General features: G+C 38.5%; 1 protein-coding gene across 2 annotated transcripts in view; it reads right to left on the reverse strand.

Moving 5' to 3' along the window:
- The window catches only part of drongo (Arf GTPase activating protein drongo), a 323025-nt gene that overhangs the window by 147049 nt on the left and 151849 nt on the right, over nucleotides 1-24127 (reverse strand). The gene's annotated exons all lie outside the window — the stretch shown is intronic.

The raw sequence follows: 24127 nt of genomic DNA on the forward strand, positions 1-24127 counted from the left end.
TCATTTTATGTCATATCTAGAAAACATCCATGTTAAACCCCCAAAACCCTGGAAAAGTAAAAAAGAGCAGCCAGGCTCTACTTCAGACAACCTATTAGTGGAATGGTCATTAGCAGCGAAACGGCTACGATCACCAACACCAACAGCCTAAAACCAAAAATATTGACAGATCACATTTGTACAATACCTTTACAAATCTTGTTGATGTGGTGGCGAAAGAAATACAGAATAAAAAAGCCCTAGCTGACTTCAGCAATGATAGCAAATGACTATGCACGGTGCTCTTGAACCTAATTTAAATGGAGGGTGCTTACACCTGGGAAGTTTTTGCGGATTCTGAGGCGATACAGTCAATCCATTGTCCTAATTTGAACGTCTGTATCTCAATAACGGTAAAAACTACAAAGATATAATTAAAGTCAATCTTGTACAGAATTTTCATAGCTACAACATTTTCTTTAGTCCCATTTCGATAGGACTAGAGGTTTCCAAGCAAAATTATGAAAACCGAAAAAACTCTTAAAAATGTCAACTCGAACCGCTGTTTATTTGATAAGCGCTCCGGCGATTTTTTATTTTTTTATCTATGAACATTGTAGTTTCAGCATCCGCAAATACTTCCCAGGTCTAAGTACCTTCCATTTTAATTTGGTTCAAGAGCACCGTGTATGAGGAATGATGGAGGATTCATTGATCCAGACATCGTCCGATCAGCGATAGCAAAAAGGTAGGCAAAAGATCCCGGAAATTTCGTTGCAGAAAGCAGGATAAGCCGGCATACTTTTTCTCACCACCCTCTTTAATCATTGCCCTAACATTAGCTATTTTCCTTCGGCATGGAAAAAGCACTTGTGCTTCCACATTCCCTAAACCTGGATTCGACGCTTATTTAACCCATTTGTGCAATTTTTTGAACGATTTCTTCTAAACCGCGTTACTCGAGTCCCAGACCACAGACGAAATTCGTTTCATACAACTTGGAGTCGATTTAACCTCGTCCGTCTGTCTGGCTGGCTGGTGAGCACGATAACTCTCAATCGGATCAATCGAACCAAATTTTGCACTTCGTAATATGTTGGCCAAACTTTGTTTAAGTTCGAAAATGGTTCATCATATCCGTCCAATCCTTCACGTACCTCTATCACAAAAGTTCGATAATGTTCGAGAAAATCGTGCGCACGATAACTCTTGGTCCAAACTTTGCACATCGATTTGGTCCAAACTTTGCACATCGTCAAATTTCTACCAATCATAGATGAGATTCCAATATGGACTCTATCGGTTCACTCTTTCGGGTACCTCTCACACAAAATTTCGGAAAAGTTCAGTTTATGACCTGCTCTCGAATCGTTTCGATTTTTGTTGTAACAACTAGTATTCGCTGCCCCCGTTACGACGGTACATGTTCTATTAGGGGCATGTTCATACTTCCTAAGAAAATAACCCTAAAGGTGTAAAATAAACTCAACGGCACCATGTGTAGTGGTTGGAGCGCATGATAACTCTCGAACGAATCCGCCGATTCTGTCCAAAATTTGGCCATCGTAACATGTTGGACAAGTTTAAATTAAGTTTTAAGAGGGGTCATATCGGTACACTCCTTTGGGTACCTCCCCCACAAAAGTTCAAAACCTTTCGCTAAAATGATGCGCACGATAACTCTCGAAGGCATGTGTGGTGGTTGGAGCGCATGATAACTCTCGAACGAATCCGCCGATTCTGTCCAAAATTTGGCCATCGTAACATTTTGGGCAAGTTTAAATCCAGTTCTAAGAGGGGCCATATCGGTCCACTATTTGGGTGCCTCCCCCACAAAAGTTCAAAACCTTTCGCAAAAATGGTGCTCACGATAACCCACGAAGACAGTAACCGATTTGTTCCATACTTTGCACATCGCAATGTTTCTATGAGATATAGATCCGGTATGAATATGGACTATATATGACAACTCCTTCGGGTACCTCCCACACAAAATTTCAGAAAAATGCAGTATAGGACCTCCTCTTGAATCGATTTGCATTTTCTTGAAACAGGTTTCATTCAAGGCCCCTATTATGATGGTACACATTTTTTGAGTGGAAAGTCCGGGTGCCACCGTGGTGCAATGGTATCCACACTCGCCTTGCACGCTAAAGATCGTGGGTTCGATTCCCCGGCAAGTCAACACTAAATTTTCAACAGTGGAAAAATACCCCCCGAAATTTCTTGAGTATTTCGGCCATGTAAAACTTCTCCACAAGTGGTGTCTTAAGGCACGCCGTTCGGACTCGGCGATAAACAGTAGATCCGATATAATTGAGCTTATATGAATCGTGGTGCACTCATTGATATATATACTACCAACGAAGACTAAATTCCAAATTTCTGCCATTTTGGTGGAATATTGAAGCCACAACCTTTAAAATACCGAAAATTTGGAGGTACAGTTCTATGGGGGCAATATGAAGGCATAAACCTATACCGACAAATTTCAAGTGGAAATTTTTATACCTCAAAAGAAGACTAAATACCAAACTAAATACTAAATACCGAAAACTGAGATGTGCTGTTTTATGGGGGGCTATATTAAGGCGTGGACCTGTACCGACACATTTCTGGGGGAACATTTTATACCACCAACGAAGACTAACCTAAGGCCACAACCTTACCGCAAAATCGGGGTACTGTTCTATGGGAGCTATATGCAGGTGTGGACCTATACCGACAAATCTCATATGGAAAGTTTTATACCACCAATGAAGACTAAATACCACATTTTAGCCATTTTGGAGGAATATTGAGACCACAGCCTTCAAAATACCGAAAATCTGAACGTATCGTTCTATGGGGCTATATGAAGACAGCCGTGGATCTATACCGACAAATTTCATATGGAAAGTTTTATACCCCAAATGAAGACTAAATTCTACATTTCAGCCATTTCGGAGGAATATTGAGGCCACAACCTTTAAAATACCGAAAATCGGGAGGTACCGTTCTATGGGGGCTATATGAAGGCGTTGGCCTATGGGGGAAAAGTTGTATACCCCCAGAGTAGGCTAAGTACGAAATTTCACCCAATTCGGTGTGATAATAAAGGTAAAACCTTCAAAATACCGAAACTCGGGTGGTACCGTTCTATGGGGGCTATATCAAAACGTGGACCGATATAGCCCATTTGCAAAACTAAACATCCTAGGAGTGTTAGAAACTTCTATACCAAATTACAAAGTTCTATCTTAAAAATTGCGAGCTATATCTTGATTTCTACAGACGGACGGAAGCACAGACGAACATGGTTATATCGACTTAGAATTTTACCTGATCAAGAATATATGTAAATATATACTTTATAGGGTCTCCGATGAATATTTCGATGTGTTACAAACGTAATGACAAATTTAATTATACCCTCCATATTATGGTGGAGGATGTAAAAAGGTACGCTCGATATCTCCTAAACGGAGCAACCGATTTTGTTCAAACTTTGGACCTCGAAATATTGTGTCCAAACTTAGTGCATGTTCAAAAGTAGGCCCTATCGGTCCACTGCTTGGGGTACCACCCACACAAATGTTCAAAATCTGTGTATAAGTGCCGTTAAGTGTCTGTTCGAGGTACTTTTGGAAAATTTTACCGAAGGTACCCCTAGCGATAACAGCGATAATATGTTTGTCGTGGGCAAGTCCATGCTTCCTGATATAATGATCCAAAGGTCTAAATTATACGGTGACAAACTGAAATGACTGATGGGCTAGGGATACGTAAAATCGATTTCGGTTAATCGATTATTAGCAGTAAAATTTCTAAAAGTCGTAGTCGACTATTGACTGTGCGAAAACCGGATAATCGATTTTCGAAAGACGGCGTCAACTATTATTCTTAGTCGAGCATTAGTCATATTCCATTATTATTCGTTGTCGACTATTAATCGTGGACGACTATTAGTCGTAGTTGACTATTGGGTGTGCTAAAACCACTAAATGGACCGTACTTTGTATACATATATACATCGTGGTCGTTTATATTCGATTATAATCGGTTTTCGACGGTTAACGAATAATCGAAAGTCGACTTTTAGTACACTCTCAAATAACCGACTAACCGAAAATCGAGTTTTAAGTTCTTCACGAAAACCGTATAATCGAAAAACCGATTATTGCATTTTACTGCGTATCCCTATGGTGGGCGCGATATCTAACAAGAGGAATATCTCCCAAAATTAAACCCACTTCCAAAATAGGACCCACTTCGGTCCATTCCCATAGGTACCTCCCCGCAAATTTTTGAGCTTTAATCTAAATGCATACACCCAAAATTCTGAAAACCTCCTAAATACATTTTTCATCTATCTATTGCTATTTTATTTATTTATTATTATTATTATTATTTTTTTTTTTTTTTTTTTTTTTTTTTTGAAAGAAATTGTTTCAATTCACACAGGCTAAGGGTATATCACTGTCTTCAAAGCCGACTGATATTTTTTTACTTGTTTTTTTTTTAAATATTTTTAAGATGCATAAATATCTTTAGTGTTATTAAAAGAAATTGCAAACTACCAACTTTTTTCAAATTTTTCTTAATAATTCTTTATAAGATTTTTTTCATTTAATCAGAATTGAAACCGCCATAACTTTCGCGCGTTATAATCAAAATTAGTATACGCAACAGATTTAAGAATGGGCATTTTTTCTCAATCCATGTACCAAAAATTGTTCATGTAGCTTCAAAAATTAAAAAAATAAGATTTTTTTTATGGAAAACTAAAGAATTTTTAATTTTTTCCCTTATATGTAGTTGTTATAATTTTCAACTCCTCAACATGTCCCAGAAATATCCACAAAAGTTAGAAGACCTGTTAAAAATATTTGGGTCACATGCCGACCGCAAAAAAAACTCATTCACCATATTTTAATTGAATTTCGTTACATTGTAACATACATTCTTTACATCGTTTTGTGAATCGTCATCGTTGCACCAAATGTTGTTTTCTGCTGTTCCAAAAACCCCATTATGTCATTCAAGGTGAATAGCCAACACAAATCTCTGAGTGACCGCCGCATGCATACATACATACATGGTGCAAGCGAACATTTTTTTCTCATTCTCTCACATAAATATAGTTTTTAATGCGGCATGCCGCATCTGTAAGCTGCTTAGATGAAATAATTTCCAAGTAAATATGAAAATTGCAATTTGCCATTAGAAAATAAATTGCAAATTTGCGCAGTCATTATTTGTTATTGTTTTAAGGGATTTATTAAAATTTTTCATGTGTATGCACACGCACAAAACAACCACAAATAATCTACATTATAATTTTTAAAACACATTATGTGGGACATTTCATAACAAAATTGTAGGATTGAAAAACAATTTTTTGGTGGCAAAAACAAATGTATTTTGAGATCGACTGTAGTTCTGCTCTGAGATCGACTGTAGTCCTGCTCGATTACCGAAAAGACCTTTATGTGATAGCAATTGTTATAGCGCCACCTACATTTCAAATCTAACAAGACAACTGGACGATTTATTTCCAAATCATTTATTTGAGAGCATTCTTTTAGGCGGAATATGAAAATAAAAAATATACCAAGTAACTGGTATTTCAGTTAGCACACACTGAAATACTCCAGCTTAAGCAACACTGAAAATTTGAAATGAAAAACATTGTATTTGATATTATGTGACCTGGTTTCGCTGTTGGTAGCAGCTCATTAGACCTATCGGCTGTGGAGTGGCTCCTCTTTCATCGAATTTTTCATTTCTCATATGCAATGTGTTTTTTACAGTGATGAGCTCTTTCCGCATTCAACATGTATGTCTTCCATGACAAACGCTTTTTATCGCAACCTTCGAAAGTTATGAGTTTGGCATCTGAACGCTAAAACGCCCTGATTCACTTGCAAAGCTCGACTCCAACGAGAAATAATTAAAATTAATATTAAAATGATCTTCGCCCTAATGGGCAAACATTTTCAAAAAAATAATAATTGCTTGAGGAGTTATCACTGCGTGTTAGCCTTCAGAGAGAACCTGATAACATCCGAAGGCTGCGCTCAAAAGCGTTTGTCGTGAAAGCCAAACAGGTTGAATGGAGAAAAACCTCATTACAGTAAAAAAAAGAGAAAGAAAAGCCACTCCACAGCCATTATGTCTGATGAGCTGCTACCAACAACGAAACCAGGTCACATAATGGTGGTTGTGTGGGTTCGAATCTTCGGCTTTCCTTTTGCACTTGTAAAAAATCTTCGATCATTAAGTTCCACTCCAACGAGAAATTAATTAAAATTGAAAAACATTATCTTTATACATTTTTATACTACCGAGGGAAAAATGTGCCTCATCGAAATAATGGTTTAAGACCCCAAGTACGTTTAGACGAAATCCGTTTCAGACAATTTGGGATCGATTTAGCCGTCTCTGTCTGTTTCGCTGGCTGATGCGCACGATAACTCTCGAACGGATGAACCGATTTGGTCCAAAATTTGGCCTTCGTAATTTTTTGTCCAAACAAATGGAAGTTGGAAAAGAGAATTTTTATGCATCAGAAGAAGCACCAAAAATAGACAACTTGATGGCCAAAGAAGCAATAATGAGCTTTTCACCATACAAAGCAGCAGAGCCAGACCAGATCTTCGCGGCCTTACTTCAAAGGGAAGTGGACTATATTTCGTCCAAACTGGTCAGGATCTTAAAATTTGCGTATACTCCAATAACCTGGCAAGGGTAGGCTTTATTCCCATGCCTGGCAAGGCAAGTTACGTAATACCAAAAGCTTATCGTCCAATAAGTTTAACCTCTTTCTTACTGAAGACAACGATATGCTTAAATGCAAACGGCACGCATACGTAAAGGGTAGGTCAGTGGAAACCGCATTACATGAGGTAGTACACTATATAGAGAGAACCTTCGAAATGAAGATGTATACACTAGCTGCATGCATCGACATCGAAGGTGCTTTCAACAATGTCAGCACCGATACACTGATCCACTCCTTAGACGAGTTTCAGGTAGACAGGGCCTTGAGGTCGTGGAAAAACCACATGCTAATTAATAGATGGATAAACTGTGCGCTATATGACGTAATAAAAAGAGAAAAGGTTGGTCAGGGGACACCACCACAAGGGGGGATTTTATCACCTCTTCTGACGGTCACTACCATAAATATTAAGGACTTTAACCGACGAGATATTTGATGTTATAATACTTCTTAGGGGAAAGAATCCAAATCTTCTTTGTAGGAGGGCCGGCTCTAAAAATAGCGTACAACTGGGCTAGTCCGAGAGGTCTAAGCGTTAACCCAGAAAAAAAAAACAGAACTATGTCTTTTCACTAGGAAAACGAAAATAGGAGCTTTCGAAGAACCCGTTTTCCTAGGTAAGACAATAAACATCCTGGACAGACAACTGATATGGAAAGACCACATTCAGGAAAGGGCTAATAAAGCCCATAGATGTTAGTGAACTTGCAGGAGAGCTTTATGCTCTAAATGGGGTTTCAATCCTAGAATGATACACTGGGTATACAGAAGCGTAATTAGACCAATTCTAACCTACGCATCTGCAGTATGGTGGACAGCTACGGACAACAAATGCAATGTGACAATATTACAAAAAGTCCAAAGAATGTGCTGCTTAAGTATTAGTGGGGCAATGAGGACTACACCAACTAGGGCTTTAGAGACAATTCTGTTTGAACACCCAATAGAACTTCAGGTAAGGTAAGAGTTAAGTCGATAAGCGAGTGGATCGAAAGAGACCACCAAACATACCGCCAAAAGATTTTAAGGGTTACTACGGGTGAGTCAATAGATCATATTGTATCAGACCCTATAAGACTTAAGTCTATGAGCAAGTGGATCGGAAGAGACCAACAAGCATACCACCAAAAGATTTTAGGGTCACTACGGGTGAGTCAGTAGACTGTATACCTGAAACAAGTGAATTGGCTTTGTGTGAAGTTTTAATACCGGGCAGAGACTTGTGGATCGCTTGAACCTGGAACAAGCAAGATAGTTAAATCAAAAACTGTCTTGCAATGTAAAAAGTCAATTAACGACTATGGTTCGGTTAACATTATATGGGTACCAGGACATGAGGGGAATACGGGTAACGAGATAGCTAACACCTTAGCAAAATATGCAAGGGAGCAAACTACAATAAATCTAAATAACGCTAAGCCTTTTTAAGCTGCGCGTCTAGAGTAAAAGTTATGGGCAAGGAATGCTCATATATCCCTCTGGAATTCTGAAGAAAAGGAAAAAAAACACAAAAATCCTATGGGGGAACCCAGACGAGGACAAAACAAAGGAACTACTCTTGATGAGTAAAAAAGACATTAATAGACTGACGGGCATCCTTACGGGACACCTAGGGCTACAAGCGCATCTGCACAAAATAGGCTGTGCGGAAAGCAGCGCATGCGGAGAAGACGACGAGACGTTGGAACACTATCTCTGTCATTGCCCAGCCTTCGCGACGCTGAGGAACCAATTTCTTGGTGACGATACTATACAAGCACTCAGCCAAATTAGGGCAAGCGAGTTCAAAAACATAAGAGATTTTGTCAATGGCACAAAATTTCTAAAATGATTAATTTTTAAAATAATCCCAAGCAATAATCTCTTCCACGTTTCCAAATTTAGAGCGCACAACAGGCCAACTATGGCTTAAGTGTATATAGGTCCATACGGACATGTGGCGATTTTTATATCGCCCCTCTTTTCAACATAACCTAACCTAGTTCATGTTCAAACGGGTTCCCTATCGGTCCATTCCTTAGGGTACCACCAACACAAATGATCAACATATTTCTTTGGGCATTTTTTTAACAAAGATACTCCTAGTAGCCCTGTTTACAGCGATATGATGTTTTTCGTGGCAAGTCCATGTTTTCCGATATAATGGCCCTATCGAGAGACCGCACTTCCAAAATGGACTATCACGGTCCATTCCTTTAGGCACCTCCCCCACAAAACTTTTGAGTTTTTAACCTAAAGCAAATCCTTGTCGGCAAGTTCATACGCCCAAAATTCAGAAGACCCCCTAAATACATACATAAGTTTTTTGGGAAATATGTGTTTCAATTCACACAGGCTGAGAGTATACCTCTGGCAAAGTCGGCTGATACTTTTTCACTTGTTCATTTCAAATTTTCATAGAACAAGACTCCAGGTCCAAGTAAAAGTGGCTCTAGGAGTTCAACATGAAAAAATAAATCGAACTTGTCCCCATTTTTTTTAATATTTTCCCCACAATTTATATCATGCCACCAATCCTTTTACTTTTTTGTTGTCTATAAAATTGACCCCAATTTCGATTTCATTTCGAAATTTTAACAAATTGTTAGCAGATGTTTATTACAAAACTGCACAAAAAGGAAACATATTGACAATGAGTGTCATTGTTGTTGTATAAATTGACATTTGCAATATAAAATTGACTTTAAAATATTTATTACTCTGTCTGTCTGTCTGTTTGCTGGTTGGCGGTCTGTGACTCTGCTGGCATTATTCCCATATGTAAATTACAAAAACAAACACACACACTCACATAGAAATAATGCCACGAATAAAATGAAACCAGGTAAATGTAAATTTTTTTTGTCTCTTTGCTCATTTGTATTTTCTGTTTCCTGAAAGCGAAAACTGTGGTCATCAGTGGTACTGCCGTTAAAACAAAAAGCTTCCACGTTTTGGAAATTAATGTAAAATTCGAGTTCCTTTGGGAGATCATAAGTCATGGTGGTGATGGAAAACAAAAAGTAGTAACATATGCTTGGGGATATTTAACTTTTGCACCTAAGGTTCCAATAAATGTAGAAAAACTGACAAATGTTTGGGACCGCTAATTTCACATCCGATGTGCCTGATGAGTAGACAGCGGAAGTTTATGCAACCAATTTTTTTGGTCCGATTCATGTCAAATTTTGGGACTGGGAATATTTTTGGCTTCTGATTACATTGCAATCGAAACATATGACATATGCAAAATTATGCAGAGTGGACCTATACCGACAAATTTCAGGTGGAAAGTTTTATACCCCCAAGGAAGACTTAATACCAAATTTCACACATTTCAGAGGGATATTGAGACCACAACTTTCTAAATACCAGAAATCCGGAGGTACCGTTCTATGGGGGCTATATGAAGACGTGGACCTATACCGACAAATTTTAGATGTAAAATTGTTTACCCCCAAGGAAGACTTAATACCAAATTTCAGCCATTTCGGAAGGATATTGGGCCGCAACTTTCAAAATACCAGAAATCCGGAGGTACCGTTCTATGGGATCTATATACAGATGTGGACCTATACCGACAAATTTCAGGTGGAAAGTTTCATACCCCCAAGGAAGACTTAATACCAAATTTCACCCATTTCAGAGGAATATTGAGACCACAACTTTCTAAATACCAGAAATCCGAAGGTACCGTTCTATGGGGGCTATATGAAGACGTGGACCTATACCGACAAATTTTAGATGTAAAGTTGTTTACCCCCAAGGAAGACTTAATACCAAATTTCAGCCATTTCGGAGGGATATTGAGACCACAACTTTCTAAATACTAGAAATCCGAAGGTACCGTTCTATGGGGGGCTATTTGAAGACGTGAACCTACACCGAGAAATTTCAGGTGGAAAGTTTTGTACCCCCAAGGAAGCCTTAATACAAAATGTCAGCCATTTTGGCGGGATATTGAGACCACGACCTTTAAAATACCGGAAATCGAGAGGTACCGTTCTATGGGGGCTATATGAAGACGTGAACCTATACCGAGAAATTTCAAGTGGAAAGTTTTGTACTCCCAAGGAAGACTTAATACCAAATTTCACCCATTTCGGTAAAATTTTTAGACCATAAATCCTTGTATATATTTTTACCCTAAGCATTTATGCTAACGAGGGTATATACACTTTCATACGGGCAAAATGTGCCTCATCGAAATAATGGTTTTAGACCCCAAGCATGTTTGGACGAAATGTGTTTCAGACAATTTGGAGTAGATTGAGCAATGTCCATCCGTCTGTCTGTCTGTCTGTCTGTCTGGCTGGAGCGCACGAAAACTCTCGAACGGATGAACCGATTCGGTTAAAATTTTGGCTTTCGTAATATTTTGCCAAAACTTAGTTTAAGTTCGAAGATGTGCTATATCGGCCCACTCCTTCCGGTACCTCCCCCACAAAAGTTCCAAAATGTTCGGAAATTTTGTGGGCATGATAACTCTTGAAGGGAGTAACAGTTTGGACCATACTTTGCACATCGTGAAATTTCTACCAGACTTAGATGAGGTTACAGTATGAACTTAAGCGGCCCACTCCTTCAGGTACCTCCCACACAAAATTTCGGAAAAGTTCAGTTTAGCACCAGCTCACGAATCGCCTTGATTTTTGTTGCAACAACTTGTATTCACTGCCTTCCAGACGACGGTACAAGTTTCATCAGGTGAAAGTCCATACTTCCTTAGAAATTAGCCTGAAAGATGCAAAAAAAACCCCTACGACACCGTGTGTAGTGGTTGGAGCTCATGATAACTCTCGAAAGGATCTGCCGATTCTGACCAAAATTTGGTCTTCGTAATATTTTGTCCAAATTTAGTTTAAGTTCGAAGATGGGCTATATCGGTCCACTCCTTCAGGTACCTCCCCACCAAGAGTTCAAAAATGTTCGGAAAAATTGTGCACATGATAACTCTTGATGGTAGTGACCGATTTGATCCATAATTTACACATGCCAATATATCTACAAAATATTTATCAGGTTCGAATATGGACAATATTTGCCCACTCCTTCGGGTACCTCCCACACAACATTTTGGATAAGATCACTTGAAGAACTGCTCTGGAATCACTTTGATTTTTGTTGAAGCAACTTTCATTCGCTGCCTCAATTACGACGGTAAAAGTTTTTTTCAGGGGCAAGTTCATACTTCTTGAGAAAACAGCCCGCTGGAGAGCACGACAACTCTCGAACCAAATACTGAGTTGATTCACACTTTGCATATCGTAATATTTCTTCGATTATTAGATAAAATTCGAAGGTGGTGCATGTAGGTCCACTTCTTCAGGTAATTCCCCCACTAGAAATTCGAAAATATTAGCTAAAATAGAACGCGCGATATCTCATAAACAGAGCAAGCCGGTTGAGGGTTTGTGCGAGAGGATTCCTTGAACATTTTTACCTAGTTGTTCTGTTTACAGCGATATCATGTTTTTCGTAGGCAAGCACATGCTTCCTGATATAATGGTCCAAAGCCTCTGAATTGTATGGTGACCAACTGGAAAGAATGACACACAAAATAAGACCCAGTTTCAAAATGGAATATGTCGGTCCATTCCTTTAGATACTTTCCCCGCAACACTTTGTCGGTTCATACGCCCAAAATTAGAACCCCTTAAATATATACGTTTTTGGAAAGAAAAGTGTTTCAATTCACACAGACTGAGGGTATATCTCTGTTCGGCAAAGCCGACTGATACTTTTTTACTTGTTTGAAATTACATGGGTAAAAATGTGAGCTTTTGCATACCGTTTCCTACATAAATTATAGCTTTTTCCCACAAATGGGCAGTTTTTAAAATATAAGTTTTTATAAGAGTCCAAGGAGTATTTTTTCAAGTTTGGGAAACAATTTAAATTTTTTTTATTTAATGGATGTAGCAAAAATTTAATTTTGACCTTATTTAGAACATATGTAAAAATCAAAAAACGTTTATTTTGATGCAAAATATGAAAAAAAAGCTCAAAATGCGTTCGAAAGCTGAACAAAAAAAGAGTTATGAAAATATCTCTATCCGTTCAAATGTTACAGAGTTTTGACCAGGAAAAAACGATTCTAAACCACTGTGCTCCGTTTTTACTTGTTTGCAAAGTGTTTTTGTTCAGGTCACTGTAAACAACACAACACATGGTCGTATGACAAACTGTCCTGAGTAAGTTTAGGCCAAAAACTGTCAAACTTTCCAAAAAAATCGAATTGCGCCTGGCAACACATGGTGTTGTCTAGACCAGAAAGTATTCGTTCAGCCCTCGTATCTAGAGATCTTCTATGGCAAACCGATATCTTAAAGACCACCTAAAGATATTGTATCGTTAAAGCGATTCTAGCTTGAAAAGACATCCTAAAGTCTTCCTCTATAAAAGTCTTCCTGCTAAAGGACTTCAATCGATTAAACAACTCCTTACGGGCTTCTATTTATAGAAGGTTTTGTTCGGAGGTTTTCCATAATCAATTTTTTTTGGGATAGGTCAGTCACTTAAATAAATTCCTTTTGGGAATTACTTTCCATAAGGCCTCATACTATAACCAATCAAATCAATCGCTCTTGCCTTCCTTATTACGCCTCCGCTGCAAAGAATATTAAGTCATAAACATTAATGGTTGGTGTAATAAAAAAAATTAATACCATTTCAGCCAAGACAGATAAAATTGCAAAAAGTGTTTTACGTTTCCGTTCTATGGGTGTTTATGGCTAAAAGCCCGATAACAAAAGACTTCTACCGTTTTCAGTTTTTTTTTTTTGTCGCAAATTAACACCCCAACCAAATGATATCGATATCGAAAATGAAATAATAAAATGAAATATTGCAATAAAATACCGCCTTATCTTTAATATTATTTTGTCAATTTCAATGTCAGATATGAATATATATTCATTCATACCTAACCTACAAACATTTATGACAAATGACAAAAAGGTGTTAATAACAAATAAAAAGAAGAAATAACAACAAATGCTGGGTGAGAAGGTTCTGCTACGAGTTTTACGCATCACTGGTTACATTTATTGTTATGGAAATTCTTTTTTTTTGTATTTATTGCTTTCATAAATATTTTGGAAACTTCAAGATCTATTGATTTTGCAGAACAGTGGTTTGGGTGTTGGAAGATATCACGATATTTCCATATCGCATGTTTTTTTGGAATTTGGATTTTTTTTCATATTCAGTTAAAAATTTACATTATTTCAACATTCCAACACAATGGAAATTTGGAAATGAATTTTCTTTAACATCCCCTAAAATATTAAATAAATTCGGACATTCACATTCTATTTCCATAAAAGAATACTTACGAGAAACTTGCCAAATATAAAATTCTTTAACACTTACCTAGAAAGAGAGAATAAAGGAAAAAAGAATTATTAAATTTTGATTTTTATAGAAGTAAAAGTAAAACTATATTTAGTCAACAGTCCAACTTCGTTTACAATACCAATCTAAATTCAATATAAATTCTTGAGAGTAAGCAAATAAGACGGGCGGTATATGATGTTATTGGTTATGGAAGATCGATACTGTCATTGCCTCTCCTGGTTACGTTTCTATAGTATTTACGGACAAAAACAAAAAGCTTCATCTAAAGCTTAAGATTGTATTCAGACATGTCTGAAAAAACTTCGAATCTTTTCTGAACAACATAACCACCCATAGAATTATTGTATTCTCTGCGTGCGTTCGAGAGTTTAATTGCGCTCCGGTGTCATATAGATTTTTTGTACCTTTTAGGTTATTTTCTCAGGAAGTATGGACTTGCTCCTGGTGACCGATTGAGTTCATATTGGAACCTCGTCTAAGTCTGCTAGAAATTTTACGATGTGCAAAGTATGGACCAAATCGCTAACTTCCTTCCTTCCGGAAGGAACTTAAGCTAAGTTTGGACAAAATTGTACGAAAACCAAATTTTGAACCGAATCTGTAGATCCGTTCGAGAAGTTATGAGTTTGGCTTTCAAAGCTAACACGTCGTGATAATAATATTTCATTAATCAATCTAGCCACCCATGATGTAGCGGAAGCTTGAAAAAATATCAGAGCTACAAAGCCACAACGGTTCTTTTTTGACACAGCCAGTTCAGGATCCAGATTTCTTTTGTTTGCACAAGAAGGAACCAGAACATGTAATTCCTTAATAAAGTCTGATAACTCATTTGCTAAATGAAAAATCATTCACCTTCAGCTATAATTAAAACAAACACGCATTAACATTTCAAGTTCACAATCCCAAATTATAGGAAATATGTATTAATGTTTCCCATTAGCAAACACTTCTGATAAAACACATCCACTACGTATTAATGTTTACAAATTTTAAATATTTACAAGCCATGGCTATTTTGTGTTTGTTTTATTTTGAAAGATTAAAATTTCACATCGGGGGCCAATAGCAATGTCGGCCAGCGACGGCAACGTTTAACTCTATCCGGTATTCGATATAATTGAAAAATACAAAATTTCCGTTCTTTGTTTCTCTATTTCGTATTTCGGTTTTTGTTTTTATTGACGGTTTTTTTATTTTCGTTGAATATTATTGTGCTAATATTTACAGCAAATTGCTTGGTTTGCAAAAATTAAAATATCAAAATAAAATAAACAAACAAAAATGAACTCAGCTATTAAAGAATTCTATAAACAAAAACCAAGAGGAAGAAGAATGATTGAGTTGTTTATAAAACCATTTTTGAGAGAATCGCGGCTGACAATAGAAATTTTATACAAATGTATATCAGGTTTCAATAGTAGGTAAATTTGTATTCTGATTCATAATTTGAGAATTTCACTCTTTAAACCAAAACATTGTGAACAATTTTTGGGATGGTTTTTCCTTTGGTTAAGTTTTCAGCTTCCTCGAAAATATGAAAACAATTACTCGTAAGTTTTGTTGACGTACAGAAAAAAGGCCCCATGAAATAACACCCCAAACGGAAATGAAAATGGACTGGCACTGCCTTGTCTGCTTGCGCAAGTACCCAGGCTTCTGAACCATACATCAGCACGGGTAGTATGAGTGTTTTGTAAAGCGTTGTTTTTGTTTGACGAGATGTGGCTTTATTCCTAAACTGCTTACTCAGCCCGAAGTAGCAGCTGTTGGCCAACACTATTCTTCTTCGTATTTCAAAACTGATGTTGGTTGTGTTTACTGATGTTGGTTCCCTTACTACCTCAAAATTATAGGAACCAACGTCAACAGTTGGCCCGATATCTATGGAAACATTGCGCAGCGACACCATTAACTTTGTCTTCTTGCCGTTTACCGCCAGACTCACTTTAGCAGATTCCCTTTCGACTTTTTCAAAGGTATCAGTTACTTCCTTTCCCGATCGACCTATGATGTCAATGTCATCAGCATAAGCATGTAACATATGGCTGTTTGTATATATTGTGCCACTTCTTTTCACCTTCGCATCTCGTATAACCTTTTCCAGCTGAATGTTGAAAAGATCACACGAGAGGCCATTACCTTGTCTGAAACCTCTTTTGGTACCAAACACTTCGGAGAGGTTCTTTCCTATTTTAATTGAGGAACGAGTATCAGTTAATGTTATTCTCCAAAGCCGTATGAGCTTTGCAGGGATACCAAATTCAGACAGGGCGTGGAATACCTTTGAACGTCTTCTTCAGGACGTCTTCTGGTCAATGGTGTATTTGCCAGGTCTAAAGCCGCATTGGTATGGCCCAATTATTTCATTGACCATAGGCTTTAGTCGTTCGCACATTATCCCTGACACTATCTTGTAGGCAATAGGGAGAAGACTTATGCCCCTATAGTTAGAGCATACATTCTTATCTCCTTTCTTGTGGACAGGGCACAGGATGCTCAGGTTCTGATTGTCGGGTACTCCTTCTTCCTGCCAGATGGTGCTAACTATCTGATGAATACACCTTATCAGCTTGTCGCCTCCTGTTTTGAACAGCTCTGCTGGTAAGCCATCGGCTCCTGCTGCCTTTTTATTCTTCAGCCGACTTCTTGCTATCTTTACCTCATATTGGATGGGCGGCATACATTCAATACCATCTTCTGGGATTGGATCTGTGGTTTCTTCGTCGTCTTCGCTACTATTGGATACCAACAGTTTGGAAAAATGTTCTTTCCATATCCCGAGCACACTGTTGGTCTGTAAAGGCGGATGTGTCTATATCAATGACATCAGTTTGATACTTCACTCTTTGGTAGAATTTTCGGACTTCATTCTGGCTCCGGTACATCTTTTTTTCACACTCCCGCTTTTACATTTCACTATTTTTCCAGCGGTCGTTTCCCCTCTCTTCGTTTCTCCCGATACCTCTCTCGTGCGCTACACATGCAGCATGACACTCCTGGTCATACCATTGATTCCTTGGTGGAGGTCTCTGGTATCAAAGTATGGATTTTGCGGCTGTTTGCATGGAGTGAGCAATATTTTACCATTGTGCTGATATGTTATCGGGACGAGGAGTGTTTTCATTAAGCAATTGGGCCACTCGGGTGGAATATGCTGTGGCTATATGTTGTGATTGCAGCTTACCGATGTCCAACTTCCGTGTTGTGTCTGTTCGCACTTTGTTCGCAACGTTTAATCTGGTACGTACCTTTGCTGCAACAAGGTAGTGGTCCGAGTCTATGTTTGCAACTCGAAACGATCGTACATCCAACACGCTCGATGAATGTCTTCCAGCTATCACAACGTGATCAATTTAAGGGAAAGAAGAAGTTTTCGTGCTCTCCATCGACTACATATAGGGTTTTTACACATTTCGGGCTGTTTCCTCAAGAAGTACGGACTTGTCCCTGAAAAATGAAGTAAGATGTGTAAAGTAAGGACCAATTCGTTCACTCCCTTCAAACGATATCGTGCGCACAATTTTCCGAACATTTTGAACTTTTGTGGGGGTTGTACCTAAAGCAATGGTCCGATTTGGATTATCTTCGAACGTAAACTATGTTTGGGCAAAATAATACGAACAGGCAGACCCCTTCGAGAGTTATCTTGCGCTGCAACCACTACACACGATATCATAGGGGTTTTTTGCATCTTTCTGGTTATTTTTATCAGGAAGTATGGACCTGCCCCTGATGAAACTTGTACCGTCGTATGGGGGCATTGAATACAAGTTGTTGCAACACAAATCAAAGAGATTCTAGAGCAGGTATTAATCTGAACTTATCCGAAATTTTGAGTGGGAGTTACCCGAAGCAGTGGACCGATTGAGTCCATATTGGAACCGCATCTAAGACTGCTAGAAATTTCACGATGTACAAAGTTTGGATCAAATCGGTTCCTGCCTTCAAGAGTTATGGTGCGCACAAATTTTCAGAACATTTTTGTGTGGGGAGGTACCGGAAGGAGTGGACCGATATAGCCCATCTTCGAACTTAAACTATGTTTGGACAAAATATTACGAAAGCGATTCGAGAGCAGGTATTAATCTGAACTTATCCGAAATTTTGTGTGGGCGTTACGCGAAGCGGTGGACCGATTGAGTCCATATTGGAACCGCATCTAAGGCTGCTAGAAATTTCACGATGTACAAAGTTTGGATCAAATCGGTTTCTCCCTTCAAGAGTTATAGTGCGCACAAATTTTCCGAACATTTTCGAACTTTTGTGGGGAAGGCACCGGAAGGAGTGGACCGATCTAGCCCATCTTCGAACTTAAACTATGTTTGGACAAAATATTACGAAAGCCAAATCGGTTTATCCATTCGAAAGTTATCGTGCGCTCCAGCCAGCCAGACAGACGGACGGATTGACATGGCTAAATCCAGAGCTCCGATTTGCTCGTTTTGACTCGCAAGTGAAAAGTACTCGCGAGTGGGAGTACTCGAAGAGTGCGAGCAAAACATCCGATTTGCTCGTTTTTACTCGTTTACCCTGTGAGTGGGAGTACTCGAAGAGTACGAGTTTTAAAAGAAGTTTACTCTCCACTCTTTTGTTTTATTTGCGATCACTCGCGAGTACTCCTGGTTTTAAAATAAGAGTGGGAGTGAAACAGAGTACGAGTTTACTCGAAGAGTAAAATCTTCTAGGAAAAATTTATTTATTTTTCACCGTTTGTGTGTTCGTGTGTGTTGTGTGGTCGCGAACAGTTTTTTATGTTTATGTGCACTGAAGGTAGAAAGGGCAAGTTTTCGAAAGTTCGGTGGTTCGAGGAGGGTGGTGGGAAGTTCGGAGGAAGGTGGTTGGTAGGAGGTTCGGAGGAGGTTGGTCGGAGGTTCGGAAGTTCCGAGGAGAGTAGTCGGATGTTCAGAGGAGAGTGGTCGGAGGTTCGGATGTTTGAAGGAGGGTGGGGTGGTCGGCGGAGGAGAGTGGTCGAAGGTTCGGAAGTTTAAAGAAAGTTGTTCGGAGGTTCGGAGGAGGGTGATCGGAGGTTCAGAGGAGGTTCTTTGGAAGTTCGGAGGAGGGTGGTCGGAAGTTCGGCGGATGTTTTTCGAAACCTACCACCCTCCTCCGAACCTCAGACCACTCTCCTCCGAACTTCCAAACAACCTCCTCTGAACCTCCGACCACCCTCCTCCGAAGAACTTTCTTTAAACTTCCGAACCTTCGACCACTCTCCCCCGAACTTCCGAACTACCTCCTCCGAACTTCCGAATACCCTCCACGGAACTTCCGAACCTACGACAACCCCGAACCTCCGAGCCTCCGGCCACCCACCTTCGAGCCTTCGACCACCCTCCTCCGAACCTCCCACCCTACTTCAAACTACCGAACCTCCGACCACACTCCTTCAAACTTCCGAACCTCCGACTACCCTCCTCGGAACTTCCGACAGCCCTCCTCCTAACTTCCGAGCACCCCTCCGAACCTCCCCACCCTCCTATGAACCTCCGACTACCCTCCTCGGAATTTCCGAACCTCCGACAACCCTCCTCCGAAGCTCCGAGCACCCTCCTCCGAACTTCCGACCAACCTCCATCGAACCTCTGACCACCCTCCTCCGAGTACTTTCCTCCGAACATCCGACCACACTCCTCCAAATCCGACCACCCTCCTCCAAACTTCCGAACCTCCGACCACCCTCCTCCGAACTTTCCAACAACTTGCCCTTTCTACCTTCAGTCCACAGCAACATCAAAAACTGTTCGCTAATACACACACACGAACACACAAACGGTAAAAAATAAATAAATTTTTCCTACCCGATTTTACTCTTCGGGTAAACTCGTCCAACCTCCACCCCCACCGAACTTCCGACCAACCTCCACCGAACCTCCGACCACCCTCCTCCGAGTACCCTCCTCCGATTTTACTCTTCGGGTAAACTCGTACTCTAATTCGAGCATTTTCACTCCCACTCTTTTTTTTCTTGCAAAACTCGTACTCTTACTTTTCACCCGCGAGTAAAAACGAGCAAGTCTGAAATATGCTTCGCGAGTGACGAGTAAAAATAGAGTATACTCGATTTATTTTTTCTACTCGCGCTAGTAATCCCGCTCGAACTCGCTCGAATTTCATTCGCGAGTAGAATTCGAGCGAGTATTTCGGAGCTCTGGCTAAATCAACTCCAAATTATCTGAAACAGATTTCTTCCAAACATACTTTCGATAAGGCACATTTTGCCCGTATGGAATGTGTATAACCTCGTTAGCCTAAAGGCTGGTGGTATAAAAATTAAATCCGGTTTTTGATATAACTGTCGTTACATGGTAATACAGTTACACTGTGTCAAAGCGAAAGAATTTTTGATAATTTGAAGAGCACCATAAAAAATTAAAGTGTAATATTTTTTTACGCCTCAATAGGTGGCATTTTAGAATGGAATCGTCAAGTGCAGGTAGATATCAGAATCTAGAAAAATATGTTTATGGCAAAAGAAGTTTAGAAAAATATTAAAAATTAATTTAAAATGTATCAATTTTCCCCTATTTTTGAAAAGTATTTAGAGTTAAAAAAGTAGGGGAATACTTTATATGGATGTTATTCCAAAACGAAAATATATGGCAATGAAGTTTGATAAAAATATTTTCAATCCCTTCAAAATACACAATTCACAATTTGAGCCAGTTCAGTAGCAATCTATTCCTAAAATGTTCGAAAAGACCCCAAATTTGACTGTACCTCTATATGGGGCTATGCCAAAACATTGACATATATTGACAAATTTTCGCACTATGAATTCTTAGACATTCAGAACTATAAATCCTAATTTACAGATAAATATACTAATAATTGTGATCAAGACCCTCGAAATGCATAAAATCGAGGGATACCCTTGAGAAAAATATTTTTCGGTTTTGTTGGAACAAAAATATCTATTTTGGTTCCAAAAATGTGTTTGTTTTGTACAAACATTGTAATCCAAATCCAAAAATACCATCTTTTGTTCCGAACATAGAAAACAAAAATAACTTTCGAATTTCCGCATTATTGTAAAAATCGTTAACAATACCGATTGTAGGAACAATCATAATCTAAATTTTTTACAAAACATATTGTCAGCCCTTAAAACCAGATACTAAATTTTTTGATTTGAGTGTATATACTTCTCATATACACTTTCCACACAACTTTGATATAAATATCTCGTATAATATTACGAGCATTGATGAACGCAATACATGGTTTGCTACTATAGCTGACAACAAAGACAAACAAAAAGCCACAAGCAGTCACCACAACATAAGGAATAATTAAACACCATAACAAAAATGAAAAGGAAAGGAGAATGAAATAAAGAAGAAGAATGAAACAAAACAGAAGCAAATAAAAACAAGAGTCTCATTGTTGGTATACATACACACAAAAACAAAGAAAAAGGCAGCATGTCATACAAACACCACAACTCACCAAAATTGTTTTTTCAACACGGCATCGAATAGCGAGAGAAGAAAAACAAATTTTCGAAGAAAAGAGAGAAATATTGTTCTGCTCACACAAACTATTTTTGGATTTAACAAAAACGATTGTTGGATTCACAATACTACATAAGGAATCCAACAATATGTTAACAATACATATTTTGCTCTTGGAATATTGTTGGAACAAACATATTTTTTTCTCTGCGTGTAACTTAATATTTTTTTGCCAAATATTAATTTAACCAATAATTTATCATATTAGATGATTTTAGATTAATCAAATAAGAAATGTAAACAAAACCGTAAAAATACTTCAATGGTACCCCCATTTATGAGGGCTTCGAATCTACCACTCCGATCCCTTAATTTGCACCAAAATTGTGTTCTGTTATATTGTCTGAGGTGTAAACATTCGAAAAATATTAACATTAGATCACCCAAATGCTTCCCTGAATTAATCTCCGTTTTTTTTTAATCTTGCCCAAACGTGCATCGCTTATCAGTAAGAACGTCTGATGTTATTTTTTACATCAACCAAAATGCCTATAAATTTCAATAAAAATCGCCACCTTCCGGCCCTGCAGTGCCACCTTCGAACACAAAAATCTCTCCTAATAATAAAACCATCTACATAACTCTTATCGCTTGTCCATGATTTCTAAAGGCTCTTCCTGCCTCTCGGCTCATTCCAATCGCGAAAAAATGCGAAAGCGGCGTAAAAGTGAATTGCATAAAATGTCGAAACCTTATCAAACACAAACGCGCCGTTGGGTCAATACCGACGGTGGCGGCCCATAATAATAGCAAATAATTTCCTTATTAGCAATATTTTCCATTTGCTGGGTATAGGTTCGTGCTTGGCACGGACGGATAACCAATCAGATTTAATATTTTGCGTTCTTTCACAACCAAATCGGCATCTGTAGAGGAAAAAAAATATGCAAACAAAATATAAAAGTAAAAATAAAAAAAAACCAAAACAAAAACAAAAACTCATTAATAATAAAACAAATAGTAATAACACAAAGCTAGACAACCAAACCGACAGCAAAAAATGAATATAAAAAGTGTATAAAAAATAATAAAAACAATAATTATTAATTAAGAAAACGTGTTTGCCATCTGTCAGCAGCGTCATTGTCTCTGCCCATAATCATGATATTGTTTTTGTTTGTGGTCATGCATTAGAATGTGCAATCTAAAAAGTAGTGAGGCTAAATATGGGTCGGAGGTATGGTCTGGAATTAAAGTAAGACAATTAAACAAGGAATGTTTTAGAAGAATTCGAGTTGAAATCGAATGACAAAATACAGAACAGTTTATATCCAATTATTATAAATTTGGACAATGCCAAAAATGGAATTGAAGCTTAAATCCCTAAGCCAAGGAACTTTTGCCATTCTGTGCTCTCGACAGAAATCAAACGTTACAAAAATAACACCACCACACTATGGTGGAGGGTATAAAAATCTTAAATCTATTGCGAAACCACACGGAAGCTAAATTAGACTCGTATCCATAAATACCGAATTTAAGGAATTTTATACGACACTTTGGGCCTTCTAGTAGGCATTGTTGTAAAGAATTACTTTAATACATTAGGCTTAAACTTTGACCCCAAGGGCTATGCTCAGGGTATTATAACACTGGGCGACAACAAAAAAAAAAATGACAAGAAAACTGAGAAGATTATGAAAGTAGAGCTAAAATATGAGACACGTGTATCGCCGTTTTTAAAGTTTACATCGGAAAGTAACAAAAGTAGGCGCGGCAAGTTCCGCCCATTTCTTACTTACTTACATAGCTGGCCCTTTACAGAACATTTGGTCCATAGACCGAACTAAGAAAGATCTCCAATTCTCTCTGTTTAGTGCTTCGCTTTCTGGAATACCGCGCCTTGTCATCTCTTCATCCACTTGTTTTCGCCATCTATTCTTTGGTCTGCCAATTCTGTGTGCACCGCCATGTGGCTCGAATTTATACGACTTTTTAGCAGGTTTATCATCGCTCATTCTTATTATATGGCCTAGCCAATGCAATCGCTGCATCTCGATACGTTTATCTATACTGATGTCGTTGTATAGCGGATACAGCTCGTGGTTCATGCGACGTCGATATTCACCATTAACGCAGATTGGTCCGTATAAATTTCGAAGAATTTTTCTCTCAAACACGCCAAGCACTGCCTTATCTGCATGCGCAAGTACCCAGGCTTCGGAACCATACATCAGTACGGGTAGTATCAGTGTTTTGTAAAGCGTTATTTTTGTTTGACGAGTTGTGACTTTGTTTTTGAAGTGCTTACTAAAGCCAAAGTAGCATCTGATAACCGATACAATTCTTCTTTTTATTTCACAACTGATGTCGTTTGTTGTGTTTACGGCGGTGCCGAGGTAAAAGACTTCGTATTTTACCACCTTAAAATTATAGTAACCAACTTCAACAGTTGGTCCGAGCTCAATGGATGCATTGCGCGTCGACACCATCAACTTGGTCTTCTCGCCGTTTACCGTCAGACCCACTTTAGCAGATTCTCCTTCGACCTTCACAAAGGTATTGGTTACTTCTTTTACAGATCGTCCCATGA

Source organism: Musca autumnalis, unplaced genomic scaffold (genome assembly GCF_047663935.1).
Source record: "Musca autumnalis isolate F117 unplaced genomic scaffold, ASM4766393v1 scaffold_2, whole genome shotgun sequence".
Classification (NCBI taxonomy): domain Eukaryota; kingdom Metazoa; phylum Arthropoda; class Insecta; order Diptera; family Muscidae; genus Musca; species Musca autumnalis.